Source organism: Crocuta crocuta, unplaced genomic scaffold, assembly GCF_008692635.1.
Source record: "Crocuta crocuta isolate KB4526 unplaced genomic scaffold, BGI_CrCroc_1.0 scaffold947, whole genome shotgun sequence".
Classification (NCBI taxonomy): domain Eukaryota; kingdom Metazoa; phylum Chordata; class Mammalia; order Carnivora; family Hyaenidae; genus Crocuta; species Crocuta crocuta.
The window spans coordinates 118,360-124,226 of NW_027529617.1; the positions used below are offsets into that span (position 1 = coordinate 118,360).

General features: G+C 38.5%; 1 pseudogene; it reads right to left on the reverse strand.

Moving 5' to 3' along the window:
- Positions 1–2,484: 2,484 nt before the first annotated feature.
- Positions 2,485–2,694, reverse strand: LOC144229844 (NADH dehydrogenase [ubiquinone] 1 alpha subcomplex subunit 1 pseudogene; annotated as a pseudogene).
- Positions 2,695–5,867: the final 3,173 nt, after the last annotated feature.

A 5,867-nucleotide genomic window follows, 5' to 3' on the forward strand; every position in this document is an offset into this window, starting at 1 on the left:
ATGTGTCCTAATTTTTTATTTTCATCTTAAACGTTAATTTTTAAACAGTAAATTCATATTGATTTATTTTTATTGTGCATAAAAACAATATAAAATTTCAATCTTCATGATTTCCAAGGGTATAGTTTAGTACTGTTAAGTACATTTACATTGCTGTGCAGCTACTTGCCAGCACTTTTTCACCTTTCACAATTGAAACTCTCAACCCCTGAGACAATAATTCCCCTTTTAATACCTCCCTCAGGCCCTCATATTCCACCCTCTTACTTTCTGATTCTATGAGTTAGATTACTTCAGATACTTCATTTAATTGGAATGAAGCATTATTTGTCTTTTGGTGATGGGCTTATTTCACTTTGCATAATATTCTCCAGGTTTATCCATGTTTCATCATATGGTAGGATTTTTTTCCTTTCTAAGGCTGAATTATATTCCATCATATGTAATACATACCACATTTTGTTTATCTGTTCATCCACCAATGGACACTTGGGTGGTTCTTAAATTTTTAAAAATATTTATAAAAATAATATGTACNTTATTTAATTTTTGTTTTAGAGAGTGCAAGCACAGGAGAGGGGAAGAGGGAGAAAGAGAATCATTTTTTTAGATTTTACTTAAAAAAATTTTTAATGTTTATTTATTGAGGGGGGCAGAGAATGAGTGGAGGAGGGGCAGAAAGACAGGAGAGAGAGAATCCCAGGCAGGCTCCATGCTGTTAGCACAGAGCCCAGTGTGGGGCTTGACCCCCCGAAACTATGAGATTATGACCTGAGCCGAATTCCAGAGTCTGACACTTAACCAACTGAGCCACCTAGGTGTCCCAAGAGAAAGAGCATCTTAAGCATGTTCCATGCTTAGCATGGAGCCTGACATGGGGTTCGATCTAACAACTGTGAGATCATGACCTGAGCCTCTATCAAGAGTCAGATACTTAACCGACTGAGTCACCCAGGCGCCCCTGTTTTAGAAGAATTTACTTCATCAGGATGGTATATATTATCAGTAATTAAAGATTTGCAAAATATATGTGTGTCATTGTCAACTTGGACATTTCAGGAAACTGGCAATCAAGAAGGGCTTGTTTCATGACGTCTGTGTGACTTAGTTGGCTGAGCATCCGACTCTTGATTTCAGCTCAGGTCATGATCTTGGGGCCGTGAGTTCGAGCCCCACATTGAGCTCTGCACTGGGTGTGGAGCCTGCTTGGAATTCTCTCTCTACCCCTCTGCTGCTTGTGCTTGGGTGTGCCTGCTCTCTCTCAATATAAATAAGTAAACATTAAAAAAATAAAAAGAGCATGTTTCAACCAAGTGGACAGTCCTGGGGACCTAGTATGTGATGTGGGTTGAATTTGTATAGGTAGTAATTAGGATCATGATGGAAAGGAGATTCTTTTCATCCGTTGCTAGCACGTATAGGAGGATTAGGAGGAACTTGACGGAGGAACAAGGGGGAGNACTTGGTTTATATGTATAGTGGGGAGATACCTTAGTTCCCCAAACCTTAATTTTTTCATATTAAAAAAAGTGGGGCAGAGGGGCGCCTGGGTGGCTTAGTCGGTTAAGCGTCCGACTTTCGCTTAGGTCATGATCTCGCGGTTCGTGGGTTCGAGCCCCGCGTCGGGCTCTGTGCTGACTGCCAGCTCAGAGCCTGGAGCCTGTTTCAGAGTCTGTCACTCCCTCTCTCTCTGACCCTCCCCTGCTCACGCTGTCTCTCTCTCTCTCTCCTAGAAATAAATAAAAAACATTTAAAAAAAAAAAGTGGGGCAGAACTTACTCAATTCACTTTTTCAGCTTTGTGAGGTGGAGTCTGTGACCATATGTTAAAAATTATATTTGGTAAATAGTAAATTTCTCTTACAATGTAATTTATCCAGTAGATATTTTCCCCAAATAGAATGTGCCTTTTTCATAAAAAAAAATATTTATTGAGCTAGAATTTACATACAGGAACTGCACATATTTAATTTGTGCAGTATGGTGCATTTGGACCTGCTCATTTACCTATGAAATCTGGATACCAAATGCTTCCATAATCCCACAGAGTTTCCTTGTGCCTCCTTGGCAGTTCATCTATTTCTTTACCCCTGCCTCGTGGTAACCATTGGATCACTTTTTATCATCATAGGTTAGTTATTTTTTGGAGTTTTAAGTAAATGTAATCTTCTGATATATTCTCAATTTTGTCAGGCATCTTTTACTCAGCATGATGATCTTGAGATTCATTCATGTTGTATGTATCAGTACTTATTTCATTATATTGCTGAGTATTCTTTCATTATATGGCTCTGGAACATTTTGTTTATCCATTCACTTGTTGATATCCCTTTGGGATGTTTCTAGGTTTTGTTTTGTTTTTTTTGTTTTGTTTTGTTTTGTTTTTACTTGTTGTTTTTATTATGTACTACATTAATACACTAAATAACCTTCTAGAAGGGGTAGATGAGCATTACTGAGTTACTTTTCAGCAGAAAGTGCTTCCTTAATTGATATTCTCCAAACACTTAGACCCATAGTAACAATTAAGTCCAGAGACACATACCTCTTTGCATCAAACTCCAGTGATAGAATTATGGGCAACCCTCTTTTCTTTGCCCCCAATAGTGAACTTGTGGATATATGCAGTGGCTTTAATGGTGATGGTCAAGCACACGGCCATGACGCTGATCCTGGGCAGAATCTTGAACTTCATTGCACCGCGATTGCTAAGGCCAGACCCTTCCTTCCTGGTCCCCTTCAGGTAAGGATGTGTGTAGTTTTGAAGTATTCTGGATAAGGGTGTTATGATCATTCATGCACAAGTCTTTGGATATAAGTTTTTACTCTTGGGTAAATACCCAGGAGTGTAATAGATGGGTCATATAGTAGACATTTAATATTTTGTGAAACTTCTAAACTATATTCCAAAGCATTTATAGTATATTTGTTTCCACTAGCAATGTATTTAAGTTTTAGTCGTTCTACATCTTCTTAATGTTACTGTTCTTATTATCTTTAGGCATTACAGTGGATATTCAGTGTTTTCATTGTGATTTTAATTTACATCTCCCCAGTGATTAATGGCATGGAGCATTTGTTCATGGGTTTATTGGGCATTTATGTATCTTCTTTGTGGAANGCCCATTTTTCTACTGGATATTTTTTAATGCTTATTTTGAGAGAGAGAGGGAGCGTGAGCAGGGGAGAGGCAGAGAGGGAAAGAGAGAGAATGCCAAGCAGGCTCCACGCTGTCAGTGCAGAGCCTGATGTGGAGCTCCATCTCACAAATGAGGAGATCAGGACCTGATATGAAATCCAGAGTCCAATGCTCAATTGACTGAACCACCCAGGTGCCCCTGGATTGTTTCTCATGGTATTATTGACTTCTTTTTTTTTACATTTTTTTTACAGTTTTCTTTTTAATATAGTTTGTCAAGTTGGTTTCCATGTAGCACCCAGTGCTCATCCCAACAAGTGCCCTACTCCATGCCCATCACCCATTCCCCCTCTGCCCCCCATCAACCCTCAGTTTGTTCTCCATCTTTGTTCTTTAAGAGTCTCTTATGGTTTGCTACCCTCCCTCTCCTTAAGTACTTTTTCCTCTTCCTCTCCCCTATGATCCTCTGTTAAGTTTCTCCTGTTCCACGTATGAGTGAAAACATATGGTATCTGTCCTTCTCTGCCTGACTTATTTCACTTAGCATAACACCCTTGAGTTCCATCCCCATTGCTACAAATAGCCAGATTTCATTCTTTCTCATTGCTGTGTAGTATTCCATTGTATATATATAAACCACATATTTTTGATCCATTTGTCAATTGATGTTTAGCCTTTTTCCATGATTTAGCTATTGTTGAAAGTGCTGCTATGAACATTGGGGTACATGTGCCCCTATGCATCAGCACTCCTGTATCCCTTGGGTAAATTCCTAGCAGTGCTCTTGCTGGGTCCTAGGGGAGTTCTATTGTAATTTTTTGAGGAACCTCCACACTATTTTCCAGAAGGGCTGCACCAGTTTACATTCCCACCAACAATGTAGGAGGGTGCCCGTTTTTCCATATCCTCGCCAGCATCTAGCATNTGATATGAGTTGCAAATATTTTCTTCCTATGGCTTGCTTTTTAAAAATAGACTTTTTTCATTAATTTATTTTGAAGAGAAATTACTTATACTCAGTACAAAAGACAAAAGGAAGTGTGTATGTACAGGGCAAAATAAGTTTTCTTCTCCTGTCTCTTGGTTTCCACATTGGCCTATACTGCCAGAAATTGCCAGAGAAGGCACTGCAGATGGTTGTGGGCCATCAAGAGGGAGAGTTGGCATGGCATCATCTTGATCTTGTACAATGGGGCTGCATAGAGGGGTATGAAACTTAAGCCGAAATATGCAGGGCGTCCACTGCAGGATTCCCATGGGTTGTAGAAAGAGTCCCAATTAGCAATCTAAACTGATTTTAGAGGCAACTGGAGCTTCAACTGTTGGGTCAACAGAAGAGATGACTCATTGAAACAGCCTAGGAAACATGGTCTAGTTTAGCTTGTGCCTGTCCCCAGGCTTAGACCCCCAAAGCACTAAGTGAGTCAGGTGAGAATGATCCTCTCCCTTAACTCCCCCAGTCCTTTTACTTGGACCTTCCAAAATATGGGAGTTGGGGAAAGCATGATCAGGGAGAGAAAAGACTAGCTGGCAAAAGGAACTTCTGCATCACAGCTGCCTACCCTGAGCCAGAAGGAAAGACTTGATTTGGGTAAAGTTAGGATTTTTCATTATTGCAGGAAAGGCAACATGCTTGGGGATTGCTCAAAAAATTAAAAACTATATGATCCATCAATTTTACTTCTGGCTATTCATTTGAAAGAAACAAAATCACTACCGTGAAGAGATAGTTCATTCCAGGGTTACTTACCAAATCAGTATCGTTCATTCCTGTGTTATTCACAGTGGCCAAGACACATAAACAACTTAAATGTCCATAAGTGGATGAATGGGTAATGAAAACGTGGTATATACACAATGGAGTATTGTTTAACCATAAAAGGAAGGAAATCCTGCTATTTGTGACAACATGGATGGATCTTGAGGGCATTATGCTAAGTGAAATATGTCTGGCAAAGACATAGTATATGATCTCACTTAGAAGTGGAATCTAAAAAGAGCGAACTCCTAGAAATAGAGAACAAATTGGTGGTTGCCAGAGGCAAGGAGTTAAGGGTGAGGAAATTGGGTGACTATAGTCAACAGGTATAGTCTTCCAGTTATAAAATAAATAAGTGCTGGGAATGTAATGACAAGCATGATGACTATAGGTAACAATACTGTGCTAATAGAGTAGATCTTAAAGATTCTCACCATAAGAATAAAAATTTTAACTGTGTGACATGATGGGTGTTAACTTACTATGGCAATTATTTGGAATATATGCATATGAGATCATTATATTTTACACTTTAAACTTCTACAATGTTATATATCAATAAAATTGGAAAAAGTGAAACTGATTATGTTTCTTTTTCATTATATGAAAATTATTTAACTGTAATAGAATTGTTGAAAAATATATATACTGTATATATTTTGGTAGAGGCAAATGTAATGCTAGTGATGCTAATAGGAAAGTTTGTAAGTTATTTGCTTGGGGTTAATTTCTATTCTTGTTGTAATGAAATATGGGTTAAGATTCAGTCTCCTTTGTTCTTTTTTGTTGTTGTTGAGATATAATTGCCACATGTCCAGACATAGTGCGGACCCCTAATTAGGTACCAGGTATACATTATGTATCTGTATATTTGCTTTAAACATGCTGAAAGCCTAGTTTGTCATGAACCACTGCCTTGGGATTATATAATAACATTCCTGATAAGTAACTGTGTGAATATTCCTATATT